The sequence below is a fragment of the Crinia signifera genome, chromosome 9 (assembly GCF_055691185.1).
Source record: "Crinia signifera chromosome 9, ASM5569118v1, whole genome shotgun sequence".
Classification (NCBI taxonomy): Eukaryota; Metazoa; Chordata; class Amphibia; order Anura; family Myobatrachidae; genus Crinia; species Crinia signifera.
In genome coordinates this window covers 51846631-51862440 of record NC_139225.1, presented here as the reverse complement: position 1 = coordinate 51862440, position 15810 = coordinate 51846631, and the positions used below count along the sequence as shown (strand labels likewise).

Genomic DNA, 15810 nt, shown 5'->3' with positions numbered 1-15810 from the left:
TCAAAGGAGCGTTCCAAACATAGAGAGAGTCGAAGGAGGAGTGTATTATTACAGGTGATGAATATGTGACTTAATTTAAGTAAAATTTATAGGTACTTGTGCATAGGGAATATTAATTGGTGAACAAAGCCACCTTGTGGTATGTATAAATCAATGCACGTGGAAGTCACCTCGTGGAAAAATTAAAAGAAATAAGGTTTAGAAAGGTATATTCAGGCGACTCACACTTGGAGCATATATATCCAGGTGTTGTTTCAACGAGTGGCGTCCAGAACCCTTAAAACCAAAAAAATCTCCCGTAACGGGAAGAATTCATAGCGTGATATTGTTTATATAAACAATAAAACATTTATTCAAAACAACAATGTTTATCAATTAAAAAGGTATGCATACAAAAAGACAATGTAAAAATTGGACCCGTACATTGGCAAAAAGATATAGCTCTAATCTGATTTATGATGCCAGTGGGGGATGGAGAGGTATTCTACCCAACCGGTTTCGTCCCTTTTGATCCTTATAGTGGGACTTCTCTAACCCCTGAGGAAGTCCCACTATAAGGATCAAAAGGGACGAAACCGTCAGGGTGCTTGTACAATCAAAAATCGTATACGATGCGATATTGTATTGTACAACATCGCATACCATCGTATACCTTATTTAGTATAATGGTATACGATGCGATAGGCGCCGTGCTAGGAAACAAGTAATACAGTAGGAGCAAGTTTCATCATTGCTCCTTTGTCCATGGCTAGCCATGGCTATTCTATTGTTCTCAGCTGCAATACAATACGTATTGCAGCTGAGAACAATAGAATAGCCATGGCTAGCCATGGCCAAAGGAGCAAAGATGAAACTTGCTCCTTCTGTATATATATTTCCAACAGCACAAATTTATTCATCTTGTTTTAAAAATAGTCAAAACAAAAGGTAATGTAATTGGTGATTTTTACCAAGATCACCTAATCATAGGATTGAAGGTCATTACTCCATCTGTTTGACACTCTGGTAAGAACAATGACCTGCATTAATAAGCCATTTTGCCTGAGTTGCCGAAGCATGAGTCTTTTAGGGGGGTATTCCATTAGCTGCAGTAACTTATTGCAGCTACTTTATTCTCCGGGGGCTATTCAATTAGCCCTGATGCTTGCACTTATCTTGGGATTATGTGAGGCACTTGAAATATAATTCCCGATAAGCAGGCCTCCGAGCCTTGATAATGCATGGGATCCAGATACTTATTCCAGATCCCATATGTTATCACACAAAAATTGTACATTTTTATCCTGATAGAACTGCCTTTAATTAGATTAGACATGATTTTTGACTGGTGGCCATTATCAGGCCTTTTTTGTTTTTTGGCAGAAAAGTTATCTGGGTAATTGAATACCGGACAAAATCTATAAAGAGGAAGTGATCTGGAGGAGGACAGTGGGCATGGTGGTAAAGACCTCTGGCCTATGTTTTGTTTTTTCATATAGACCCTTCATTCAGCCTATTACTCTTGCAGCATTTATTTTCTATATAAATTATTTTTTTTGCCAGAATGCAAATAGCTGGGTAAATATGCCATCCATATAGCTCAGCTGTTCAATAATATTTCACAAAAACCATGTTCCATCTTGTCATGCGCTTCATTATTTTCTAGAGGTATTCTGTCACAAGGAATATGTGCCTTGCACTGTGTGGTCACTGATCTGTTTTTCACTGGGATGCATTTGTTTGGAATATTGCAGAAATAAATGGTGGTTCTGCTGCTGTGCCAAGTTCCTATGCTGCACATGGGGGCCTGTTCTGGTAGGATTTTTCCTCAATATTATGGTATATTCAATGGTGAGAAGAATAGTAATCTCCAAATACCATGCATTTGGCCCAAGATTTTTAAAGCTGCATTTGGGATGCAGCAAAACACGTTAGTCCTTTCCCAGCAGCACCCACATTGCCCCCAGGGCCTAATTTAGTCCACTTGCAAGGCTGCAATTTTTTCAAGTTAAGGAAGTCCACTCCCTCATCTCATCCTCTCCCCCCACTACCTGCCCCTTGGATCCCCCCTCCCATCTCCACTCCCTATCCCTCACTGCCTGCTCCCACCTTTCTCACCTCTTCAACCTACATCTACTGGCATCTTCCCTTCACCATTCAAACATGCTTTGGTCTCACCTATTCTAAAAAAACAACCTCAACCCGTCATCACCCACTACCTACCGCCCCATCTATCTTCTCCCATTTGCCCCCAAACTACTTGACAGCTGGTTTACAGCCATTTCACCCGCTACCTCTCTGACAACTCCATCGTTGATCCCCTACAATCTGCCTTTCGCCTACTGCACTCCACTGAGTCTGCCCTGGTGACAGTCACCCATGACCTGCTTTCAGCCAAATCCAAGGGAAACGTCTCTCTGCTTATCCTCTGCTCCTTTCTGCTGCCTTTGACACAGTGGATCATCTCGAGATTGGGAACTCAGAGTAGAAATAGGCGCCCTATGGGGTGTATCGCTAAGCTGCTCCTGCTTGAGGGGTGTGAAGCCCTCTACTGGGTACAAAAGTGGGAAAAAAAGGGGTGGAGCGCTAAATGGATCAATTGGATATCACAATTTTATTATATATAAAATATTTAAAAAACAACCAATTTATAGAAAAACAATAACATTAATGTCAATGACAAAAAAACATATAATAAAAAACAAGGAAGACAATACTTATGTCTCTGCGTAGCTGCCTCGGTATCCCTATTCCAAGGGATACCGAGGCAGCTACGCAGAGACATAAGTATTGTCTTCCTTGTTTTTTATTATATGTTTTTTTGTCATTGACATTAATGTTATTGTTTTTCTATAAATTGGTTGTTTTTTAAATATTTTATATATAATAAAATTGTGATATCCAATTGATCCATTTAGCGCTCCACCCCTTTTTTTCCACAGTGGATCATCCTCTCCTTCGCCACATGCTCCAAAACGTTGGCCTCTCTTGCCCTGTCCTTGACTGGTTTGCCTCTTTCCTTACTAACCGTTCCTTATTGGTGTCTGCCTCTGGCACCACTTCACCCTCCTCCTTCCTTCCCTGTAGGGCTCTGTCCTTGTCCCCCTTCTGTTCTCCCTGTACACCTCTTCACTAGGTGTACTCATTAACTCCTTTGGCCTCCAATAGCAACTCTACGCTGATGACACACAACTTTACCTCTTCTGACCTGTCCCTCACTGTTCTCTCTCAGGTTTCCATCAGACTCTCTGCCATCTCCTCCAACACTGTCATCTCCCCCGTTCCCCAACTTCGCTGCCTGGGTGTCACTCTTGAATCCTTCGTATCTCACATCCAAGCTCTGGCACAATCCTGCCGGTTCCATGTATACAACATTGCCCACATCAGGCCGTTTCTCTTCCAGAGTGCAACTAAACTTATCATCCACTCACTGGTCATCTCACCGCATGACCACTGCAACGTTCTCCTCACTGGCCTAGCTCCCATCACGCTCCCCTCCAAACTGTCCTCAACTCTACGGCTAGGCTCATCTTCCTCTCCCACTGCTCCACTTCTGAAACTCCTCTTCAACAAAATCTGCACTGGCTCCCATTCCCCTAACAAATCCTCTTCGAACTCCTCACCCTCCCATACAAGGCCATCTCTAATTCCACAGCTCCATAAATCTATGACCTCAACTCCCTTCATACTCCCTCCCGCCCTCCTGGTCGTCCGATGACTGTCGTCTCTCCTCTACCCTGATCACTGCTTCCCATGCTAGAGTTCAGGATTTTGCCCATACTGCACCCCTTCAGTGGAATGCGCTCCCTAGCTCCATTAGACTCTCCCAACCTTGCAAAGCTTCTATTCATCAAAGTGTACCCTTCCACTGCATAACCCAGTCCTGAGGCTGATCCTCCAACCCCTGCCTCATGCATGGAATATCTCTGCTTGCTTACATCCTGCCATCAAGCCACCTCCAACTTGCTTGCACCTCATATCATCTGTCAGTCACCCCTTCCCACTAGATCATTAGCTCCTCTGAGCAGGGCCCTCTTCCCTTCTGTTGTGAAAACCCTTTTCTCCTCACACTTTGCTTACAGCTCTCCTCTACTCAGCAGCCATCTTTGTCCCCATACTCTCCAGATGGTTACGACTCATCTCTATCCATGGCCGTCAGCCCCTACTGCTATGCTGATTACTTTCTAACTACTTACATCTAAACTGTTATGTGTATTGAATTGTGGTGCTCATCCCCTATTTCCTAGGCTACAAGAATTTTAAAAATCGGCCCTTGGGAACCAGAGATATCTGACTTCAAAGCAGTGGTCCCTATCCAAGCCTGTTATCTGCTCTTCTCAGATATTTCAGGTTCTGTATGACTTTGAGTTTTTCTCAGGGTATATTCCAATAGCTGGGACTCTCCCTTTGATGGACACTAATAGCTTGTCTCTACTGTTCCCAGAACCAGAGATATCAGCCTTCCAGCAGCTGGTTACTGCTCCAGCTCCACACACCTGGTATGTAGTTTTATATACTCATTGGCAGATTACTCTGCCTCCTGTACTCTGATCCCCTAGTCCCCAGTACCATTTGATAGGTGGGATTCTCTAGTTTTTAAATACATTAAAATCTAAGAAATCTATTTCCGGGAACTGGAGATATCTGCAGTCAAGCAAGCTGTTCTCCCACCAGAAAATTATGAATAATAAGCCCACTCCACTATACACCCCTCCTCTGCATATTAAACATCCTCTACCACCCTGGAAGTTATGTATCTGGGCCCCTTCATTCAGCCCAATGCCCCCTTTTTCCACCTCATCTCCCACCATCTGTGCAGTAAAGGGGTAATTAGTGGTAATTACTGATCCAGGCCACATGTTGAGCGCTTGATATAATACCCCTATCACCTGCTGGACATCAAAGCTTCCCCCACCCCTACCGCTGGAGGATCGGTAGGGGACCCAATACATTGCTATGCCCAGGGGTCTACACTGATGTTGATGCCCCTGTATGTATGTGTATATATATATCTATATCTGGAAAGGAAGATAGGAAGCGCTTTATAGTGCAAGTATTGTATTTAATAAAAGGCATCAATTGCTCATAAAAACAAGTGAAAATGTATAACTCGTACCCTGCTTTTCAGCAGCGTGGTTAGTATATAGCCGTTTTGACAGTCAGTCTCTCCTTAGCGTGCTCTGGGGTAATCGCTGCCGCGTCCTGTATCCTTCCAACACAGTGGGATCGCTGGCGCACTTTCTCTCCCCCCCCCCCCACTCTCCACAGTTCAGGAGAGTGGAGAGGGAGAAAGTGCGCCAGTGATCCCACTGTGTTGGAAGGATACAGGACGTGGCAGCAATTACCCCAGAGCACGCTAAGGAGAGACTGACTGTACTGTGGAGACGGCTGTATACTAAATCACGTGGTATTTTTCAGCCCACGCTGCTGAAAAGCAGGGTACAAGTTATACATTTTTCACTTGTTTTTATGATCAATTGATGCCTTTTATTAAATACAATACTTGCACTATGAAGCGCTTCCTCCTATCTTCCTTTCCAGATTTGTACTAATCCCGTGGGGTCCCGGGATTCCCTTTCAAAGGTTGGAAAGCTGCGGCCTTAAGGAGAAAGATCTAGGGTGACATTCTATGGATTGAGATAAATGCGCATGTTTTTTTAGCGCACCACATCGCCGCAATTCTCCCTTTTTCAAATAGCACTTTTCAGTCATAATTCGCATATTTAATGTGATGCGCTTTGGAGGCTGAAAAGTGCGAAGAGGTGCGATTTGCGGCGAAGTGGTGCGAATTTAAGTAACAAAAAAGTGCGAGTTCTTCCGCCGGTCATGTGCGAGTTTTGGACCAACCGGAGTGCGATTTACAAAACTCTCTCCGCATGACTAAGAACCCCCCAACCTATTGGCCCACCTGTGTCCCCTCTAATATGCATCACACCCCCTATATAAAGGGGCATTGGCGCCATTTCACTCTTTGATAGGAAGTAAGGAGCATGGAGAGGAGCAGTGGCAGTGTGAGTACAGGAAGAGGTGTTGGTGGCAGAGTGAGGAGTGGCAAAGTGAGGAGTGGCAGAGTGAGGAGTGGCAGCAGCCAGACAAGTGTGAGATCCAGCAGTGTGGCAGGCAGCATGGCCACAGCAAGGGCAGCCCCACACCAGGCCCTGGGCGTCCAGCCCCAGCAGGAGGAGGTGGAGGATCCGCTGGCATCCCCATCCTACAGCCAAGACCTTGACCATACCCCACACCAGCTGCAGGAGGGCCACATGTCAGAGGTGGAGGAAGATGGTGGTGAGGAGGAGGAAGACACTGGCATGGAGGAGGAGGGCTACATGGCTGGAGTTGAGGAGGAGGTGGAAGCTGGCCGCACAAAAAGTGGCCGAAAGGTCCGCTTTTCATATGAGGAAAATGCAGCAGTTGTCCGGGCTATCCTGCCAGTGTTTGACCGTTTGCTTGGCAAATCTCACCACAAGACCACTGCACAGCGCAAAAGGGCTATGTGGAAGGACATCACCCAGGCGGTGAACGCTGTCAGTCAGCACAAGCGCCTGGTCCGCAATGTTAAAAAGAGATTTAACGACATCAAAAGGCAGTTGAAAAATAAAATGGCCATGGAGTTGGAGGAGGCCACCAAGACTGGAGGAGGAAGCCCCACCACTGTGTGCTACAATTCATATGAGGTGAAGCTGAAGCGCATCATACCCCCTGAGGTCCTGCCTGGCATGCACGTGGCGGATTCCGATAGGCCGCAAACGCCATCCAGAGCTGGTAAGTGTGACCCCATGCAATCTGAAACATACATGCCAATGTATTATAACGATCACTTGTATTGTTATGCTAAGTAAAGTGCTGCTGTGGAACTACATAGCCCAGCAAGGTCATGCACAAGAAATTGCCTGTTACTACTTTTAAATTGCTCATAATGCTGGGCCTTGTAGTTCCACAACTGCTCATATTGATTAACACTGAAACATTCTTGTAACACACTGTAACATAGTTGGGCACTGTGTATTAGGCTAAATGTTGGTGGAAACAGATGGTATTGGTCAATAATTTGTTTATGACTACACTTACAGTACAGGTACATTTGGGAGTACAGGCCACATGAGCTTACCAGAAAAGTAACGGCTGCTGATGTATGTCCGCCACAACTTCTTTAAAGCAAGTAACACTTGAGTAAAATGCTTAGAGAAAGTGGCCTGTGATACCCCCAAGGCCCATGAGGTCACAGACTGAGTGGAGCCTGTGGGCAAATAGTAGAGGGCACACATTAATTTGTGCTGGCCAGACACTGCATAGTTGGCTCCCCCAAAAGGGTCCAAATCATCTCTCACCTGCTCATATAAGTCCAACAGGTTAATGCGGTTCAGCCTAAACATCCCCACAACCTGTTGATCCGAGAGGGAGTCCAGGTACAGGCGAGCACGATACATACGTGGGGTACGCAGTAGTCGGGGGGCTACCAGGATCTGTTGCGCAGCTTCCTCCCTCCTGCGCAGCTCCTCCAAATGGGCCACATCACAGATAAGCAACTCCAAAACACTCTGCAAAATATCCTGGTCTGAAACCCTCACAGGTGTCCTTAATGATGTTGGGGTTTATGTAGGGGTGTTTGGGAGTGAAAATGAGGGCACCTGTGATGAAATTAACCATGTGTGCACTTGACCAAAATGAGTTCTGGGCCAATTCGCCAAACAGAACCTGGTCTGAAATAAGTGCGATAATTAGACACCTTAAAAGTGCGATTTGCGAAAACGCATTGCATTAAATAAGCGAATTGTATATTTTTCTGTACGAAAACATCTGGATGCGATAAAAATGCAAATTAATCTCGCACTTTTGGTCCGCATGCCTTTACGCACATAATATGCGATTTCAGTCCCTTAGCGCATCCCATTAAATTGGCGATTTGACAGGAAAATGCAATATCGCCATTTTGTTTTCTAATTAACGCCAAAAAACGCAAATCGCATCCCATAGAATGTCACCCCTAGTGCCTAACAACTCTGATTGGTGCTAATATACACCTGGGACTAGAACTGCAAAGCTGGAGCAGGTTTTTCATTTTATATGTATGGTGGCTTAATAGCTAGCGCACCTCTAATCCTTTTGGTGGAGATATACTGTATATATACATGTGTGTGTGTGTGTGTATGTATGTGTGTGTATATTTATATATATATATATATTTGGTCTATCTATAATACTTTAACTGACCCGGCATATACTGGGTCACCTAAGTGTCCATCTCCGTGCTTTGCTCCGCCCCTCTGGAAACATCCTTCTGAAAATCCTGCGTTTGCCCCTGCCCTGCTTTCCCTCCTGCCTGCACAGTACAGGCATCCCCATTGCTCTAAACGGGAGCCAGGTTGGACCACACTGCCCGTTATTTTTTTTTAGAAAAGGAAGGAAAGATTGTCACATGAAAGGCGCACCTGAAGAATTTTTTTTATAAAATATAACTTTTATTCTTTATTTTTAAGAACTGCGACATATAAAAACACACATATAAGGGTAAGACAAGGTAAGTATTAAAAAAGGGGAATTAACCCCAACGTAGTGGATCCCACGTATCCCTAATTGGTCTATTGTGATTTTTGTGTACTCTTTGTATCAGATTGGGTCAGTGCGTTTTAATCAGTGAGTATTATTTGATTAGTTGGAGGGCAAATAGCTGACTTTGTGTTTGAGTATTTCTATGTAATTCTCGATTCACAATTGTCTATCGCACAGTAAGGCAGATTAGTAACTGCTGGTGCTGTGCACCCCTCAAGTGATCGGCTATATATTATGCCGGGGGTGTTCACTAGCATTCACTTCTGCTCACACAAGTATAGAAAATATTTTTGGATCTGTGCCACTGTGTATAGGTATAGCACAGGGGGCAGATTAGTGATTATTGTGGTATAAACCCCTCAATTGACCGGCTGTCTGTTACGCCGGGGGTGTCCACCAATATTCACTTCTGCTCTCACAGTGTATATAATACTGAGTGATCTGTGCCTCTATGTATAGGTGTTGCACAGGGGGATCTCCCGATCAGTGCTAACACCAATAGAGTCGCGCCTCCCGCTGGCTTCTCCCTAGATGGTGGGAGAGAGCCGCGTCGGACGTTGTGTACACTGGGACCCCTGTACTTGTGTAGTACCGTCCGCCGGCTTCTCCTTGAACAGCAGGAGAGAGCCGCGCTGGACGCTGACTCCACGTGCGCTGGTACAGTAGTCTGGTGTCGGGACTCTGTGGTATCGCTAGCAGTAAGTGCTACCACGATCCACTTACTGCTGTTGCTCGCCTCAGTCGACCAAACACATGTAGTGTGTCTAAATCCCCCACTTCCCTCCCCATTGAATGCATTTTGAATTGTGTTATTAGATTGGCAGCGCTCTAAGAGACTGAGGCAAGCAACAGGTGACCAGGTGTGGATCGCACTTACTGCTAGCGATACCACAGAGACCCGACACCAGACTACTGTACCAGCGCACGTGGAGTCAGCGTCCAGCGCGGCTCTCTCCTGCTGTTGAGGGAGAAGCCGGAGGACGGTACTTCACAAGTACAGTGGCGCCAGTGTACACAAAGTCCGACGCGGCTCTCTCCCACCATCTAGGGAGAAGCCAGCGGGAGGCGCGACTCTATTGGTGTTAGCACTGATCGGGAGATCCCCCTGTGCAACACCTATACATAGAGGCATAGATCACTCAGTATTATATACACTATGAGAGCAGAAGTGAATATTGGTGGACACCCCCGGCATAACAGACAGCTGGTCACTTGAGGGGTTTATACCACAATAATCACTAATCTGCCCCCTGTGCTATACCTATACACAGTGGCACAGATCCCAAAATATTTTTTATACTTGTGTGAGCAGAAATGAATGCTAGTGAACAACCCCGGCATAATATATAGCCGATCACTCGAGGGGTGCACAGCACCAGCAGTCACTAATCTGCCTTACTGTGCGATACAGACAATTGTGAATCGAGAATTACATAGGTGACTTTGTGTTTAAGTATTTCTATTTGCCCTCCAACTAATAAAAAAATACGGTACTTATGTAGTATCTGGGCGTCCGATTTAGAAATCGCATCGCATCGCATGCGACCAAATCGTATGCGATGCGATGGTCAAGATTTTTCCATAGGATTCAATGTTAAAATGGTCTGAGTCCATTTTAACATAGAATTCAATTGGAAAAAGGGGTCCTTTTCCTTTCCCCACTATCCAAGTGGGCATGGAGTTGGATATAAACCTGTGGTGAGCGTAGCGAGCTACCGAGCCCGAAGCGTGGCGAGCGGACACAGAATACTTTTTAAGAAATATGCGTCCCCTCGCGGGGCTCGCTTCGCTCGCCACGCTTAGGGCTCGGGGCGCTCGCCACGCTATATAAAATCAACTCTATGCCCACTTGGATAGTGGGGAAATGAACAGGACCTTCTTAACATTGAATCCTATGCAAAATCGCATCGAATCGCATCGCATCTGATTGTATGCCTTAAGGTAAGGCATACAATCACAAAATCGGACGCCCAGATACTACATAAGTACCAAAAATACTCACTGATTAAAACGCGCTGACCCAATCTGATACAAAGAGTACACAAAAATCACAACAGACTAATTAGGGATATGTGGGATCCACTACGTTGGGGTTAATTTCCCTTTTTTAATACTTACCTGGTCTTACCCTTATATGTGTGTTTTTATGTTGCAGTTCTTAAAAATAAAGAATAAAAGTTATATTTTATAAAAATTTCTCTTCAGGTGCGCCTTCCATGTGATCATCTTTCTTTCCTTTTCTAAATTTGTTATACCTATTGTCCAACAGCAGCACACCCCATACCATAGAATATGTGATACTGAATAAAGGGGTCATATAAGTATATTGAACCATACTTTCCAGTGTGACTGGCAAACCCCCTTTTTGTTGCTCACACTGCCCATTACCCAGGTCCTGTCCATGTTCCACCCTGATTAGGACCTAGGTAGATGTCCCGTGTAAATGGACGCGGGTTGACCACTTTTACACTACCGCTGACTTGGGTCCACGAGGGAAAAACTCATGTTTTTGCAGCGGTTTAAAAGGGGTATTACGGTGTTGGTGACTAATTAATGAAATGGTGGACCATGAGCAATTTATGTATATTAAACAACCGAAAAGGTGAATTTGATACTTAAATTATACAAAACGATACAAAATTGAGTAGTGTTATTAAATCATCAGAAGATGTCACCACGCTTCAAAATGATCTTGACAATCTAGACGAGTGGGCAAAAAAGTGGAAGATGAGGTTCAATGTGGACAAATGCAAGGTCATGCACCTTGGGAGACATAACATTAGTTATAACCTAAGCGGGGATGAATTGGGTAATTCAGTACTCGAAAAGGATCTAGCAGTCCAAATAGACAACAAACTAGCATGTAGTGCTCAATGATATATAGTAACTAAAAATGCCAATAAAACTCTAGCGTGTATTAAAAGGGGCATGGAAACTAGGGATTCAAAAGTAGTTATGCCTCTGTACAAATCATTGGTTAGACCGCACCTCGAATACGGAGTACAATTCTGGGTCCCACACTATAAAAAGGACATCATAGAATTGGAAAAAACCCAAAGAAGAGCAACTAAGCTTATTAGGGGAATGGAGACTTTAAGCTATGAGGAGAGATTAAGCAAGATGGGACTATTTACACTAGAGAAAAGACGTTTAAGGGGGGACACAAGGACTTCCGGTTCCGCCCTGGGATGAAGCGGTAGCAGGTGAGGAGAGCATGGTCGCCGCAATAAGAGCTGCAATAGGCCCCTTGTTTAAAGGGGATGCAGTTACAATCCCGGCGTTCAGAATCCCGACCGCCGAAATGCCGACACATTATCCCTCCGTGGGTGTCCACGACACCCCTGGAGGGAGAATAAATTAGTGTGCCGAGCGTAGCGAGGCACCGGGCCCGCTGCGTGGCGAGCGCAGCGAGCCCGCAAGGGGGGGGCGATCCACGTCCCCCCCTTGTCGGCATTTCGGCTGTTGGGATTCTGAACGCCGGGATCCCGACCGCCGGGATTGTAACTGCATCCCCTTTAAACAAGGGGCCTATTGCAGCTCTTATTGCGGCGACCATGCTCTCCTCACCTGCTACCGCTTCATCCCAGGGCGGAACCGGAAGTCCTTGTGTCCTGGCAGGGGCATAAAATCCTGATATTTCAGGACTTCTCGGCAGAGTTATCCAAATCCCGGAGAGACTTTGCCCCGCTATGCTCCCCAGCTGATCCAAAAAGGCATTAAATTTGTCATGCTATGTCCTGCCAAACTCCGCATCTTCCAAGGGACGACATATAAAGATTTCATCTCTCACCAAGATGCCGAAGCCTATATCAAAGAAAATGGTGCAGCTTCTCATCTAGAAACCGAATGGTCAGAAGACTGATTTCACCTTCCTCCTCCAGCGCCTCTTCCCCCCCCCCCCCCTACTACTGGATCCTGTTCACCTTTTCTACAGATGGAGCCTTACCTCCAGAAGCAAGCATGGAGACCCAATAACTCAGCATACCCCTCCCCCCCCCCCCCCAAGAAACCTTGCCCCTTCACAACACCAAACTCTGGAGGGTCCTCCGAACACCCGCCTCATTGCCTCCTTGAGCCCCCCCCTCCCCTGTTATTTCTTCAGGACACTGACATTCGTCTTGGAACTCTCTCCTCATCACCGTCCCTAAAGAACTATGCTGCTACTACCAATCTTTCCTAAACCAAGGCTATATTCAGCAAGAAGTCACCCTAACGTAATGCTGAACCGTGCTATCATCACCATTGGGATATGGTATCCCTACCTTACTGCTAACATGGCTGCCACATGACTCCCCCCCCCCCCCCCCCCCTCACTTCAGCGCTTGTGGCGAGCGCCCTGTTTTACTTTACTTCATACTATTAAAGTTTGGGCCCCTTCCTGGCCTAGGTGCGAGCCCTCCAGTTTAAAGTTAAACACGCTCAGTAAAGCGTGCATGTTTTATACCATTGCACTTGGAAGTCGTATACTGTTGTTTATGACATTCCTCCCTTTTCCCTTCCCCCACTTTTGCGATGATTGCTCATATTAATGTTGATTTGTCTTTTCCTATGCATTTATTGATTCAGGACCTGTCCCACAATCTAATGCCATTACTGTTTTACAACGTCTTCTTTATTGGTAGCTGGAATGTGTAGGGTATAAACTCCCCCCAGAAAAGGAAGCGCATTCTGATATATCTGAGCAAGCTTCGACTGTATATCGTGTGCCTGCAGGAAACCCACCTCACCCCGACTGAAACAGCAAAACTACAGATGCTACAATGGCAGGTCTTATCCTCAGCTTAATTTAACCAAGTCCTGCGGGGTCGCAATCCTAGGTAAGAGGCAGACGCCAATGACCGCTGAAACACTACACACTGACACAGAAGGCAGATTTACACTCTGCCGCATTACTATAGCACAAGCCCAATATCTTATATTTAACGTATATGCGCCTAACACCCATTCTAAAACATTCTTCCTTAACATAATTAAACTCTTCACACCCTACCTACATCTACCCATAATTTTCTGTGGGGACTTAAACTTAATATCCCACCCCGTCCTTGATAAACAGTCACAACCTTCCAGACCCCTCCCTAAGTTGGGCATCCCAACCATGGCACAAAAATTACACCTACTCGACATCTGGCACCTGTTCAACTCTACAGAGCGAGACTATGCATGCATCTCTGCAGCCACTGGAAGAATGTCCAGAATAGACTATATTCTAGCATCCACTACTTTATTCCCCAAAATCATTGCAGCCGCAATTGAACCGATAACAATTTCGGATCATGCAGTTACAAGAATTTCCTTTACCCTTAACCAGGAAAAGAGCTCCTTTATCTCTTGGAGATGCCTGTCCTCCTTAGCTACCTCTGAAACCTTACGAACCATCGTTAAGAATGCATGGGATGAATATGCCCTGAATAATAGAGACACAGCCCTCCCCAATCTGCCTCTCTTTTGGCAGGCCTCAAAGGCCACCCTAAGAGGAAGGATAATCTCTCACACTTCCTACCAGAGAAAAACCACAGCTAACGAATTCTCCCAAGCTCAATCAAACCTGACCTCTGCCTTTTTACTTTATAAACGCTCCCCTAATGCGCACAATAAAACAGAATACATGTCCGCCAAGGCCTCCTTTGAAGGTCTTTTTACTAAAGCTGAGGCTTTCTACACCTTTGCCGCCAATGCAAAGTTTTACAAATTTGGTAATAAATCCAGCAGACTGATGTCAAACCTCCTTAAAGGCCACCATGCCCCATCGACCATCCACCCCTTAAGACGCCCTGACGGGACCATAACAAACTCAAATTCCCAAATAGCCGAAACCTTAAATGAATTCTACCCCCCCCCCCCCCCCCCCGGCTATCCCCGGTCTCAGCAGATACCCTTACCAAGGATTTTTCCCTAGAAGAGGTCCAAACCGCTATAGCAGGACTGAAACCGGGGAAAGCCCCTGGCCCTGATGGCCTAACCCCAGACTATTATAAACTACTATCACTCCAAATAGCCCCCACACTTGTAGCAACTTATAACTCCATTCTACATAATGACATAGCCCCTCCATTCTTCAATTCGGCCACTATCAAAGTTATCCCGAAATCAGGCCGTGACTTAGCGGACCCAGGCTCCTATCCCCCTATATCAGTGATTTTCAACCTTTTTCAGGTCGCGGCACACCAGACAAGACTTCAAAATTGGCAAGGCACACCAACATTTTTTAATCAGATATTCCAGATATTTTGCATACCATAATGCCAGTTACATGTTACATCACACACATTAATGGCCATTACAAGTTATGCCACACATCGTGATGCCAATTACAAGCTATGCCATATACCGCAATGGCCATTACACATTATGCCAGGACTCAACAAATTTCTTGCAAACGAGGGACAATATGGACAGTGCGCGCCAAATTTTTCAACCTAATGCCAACACACCGCACACCCATTATATAGTATACCACATGCCATAATGGCCATTACATGTTATGCCACACACCGTGTAATGCCCATTGCACATTTTAGTGAACTTTGTAATTCCGATTACACATAAGCCCACACATGATGCCCATGACATACTATGTAACACTCCGCAATGCCCATGACATACTATATAACACTCCGCAATGCCCATGACATACTATATAACACTCTGCAATGCCCATGACATACTATATAACACTCCGCAATGCCCATGACATACTATATAACACACTGTAATGCCCATGACATACTATATAACACTCCGCAATACCCATGATATACTATATAACACTCCGCAATGCCCATGACATACTATATAACACTCCGCAATGCCCATGACATACTATATAACACACTGTAATGCCCATGACATACTATATAACACTGTAATGCCCATGACATACTATATAACACTCCGCAATACCCATGACCTACTATATAACACTCCGCAATGCCCATGACCTACTATATAACACTCCGCAATGCCCATGACATACTATATAACACTCCGCAATGCCCATGACATACTATATAACACACCGCAATGTCCATGACATACTATATAACACACCGCAATGCCCATGACATACTATATAACACACCATACACATTTGACACATAAGTGCCACTTACCTACATGCTCAATGCCAGGGGCTTCATGCTCGATGCCAAGGTGGACTGAATTTGCTCGTTGCCAAGGGGGACAGAACTGTGCAGTGGCCCACTCCTGGCTCCCGTCCGCTATTTGCAATTCAATGCACCGCCAGTAGTGTGCAGCAGGAAGGGAGGGTGGGAGCAGTAG

At 45.4% G+C, this 15810-nt stretch overlaps 1 protein-coding gene and 1 long non-coding RNA gene across 4 annotated transcripts in view; both read left to right on the top strand.

Annotated features, from left to right (window-relative positions):
• The window catches only part of HDAC8 (histone deacetylase 8), a 206189-nt gene that overhangs the window by 160329 nt on the left and 30050 nt on the right, over nt 1-15810 (top strand). The gene's annotated exons all lie outside the window — the stretch shown is intronic.
• LOC146035554 (uncharacterized) overlaps nt 1-15810 on the top strand; it is a 63351-nt gene that overhangs the window by 36908 nt on the left and 10633 nt on the right. Inside the window, exons 1-2 of one of the 2 annotated variants that reach the window (XR_014460671.1) lie at nt 2890-4478; nt 13152-13346. This is a non-coding gene — a long non-coding RNA (uncharacterized LOC146035554). Of the gene's footprint in view, nt 1-2889; nt 4479-13151; nt 13347-15810 lie in introns of those variants that run through there. The other variant, XR_014460672.1, reaches the window with a different exon arrangement.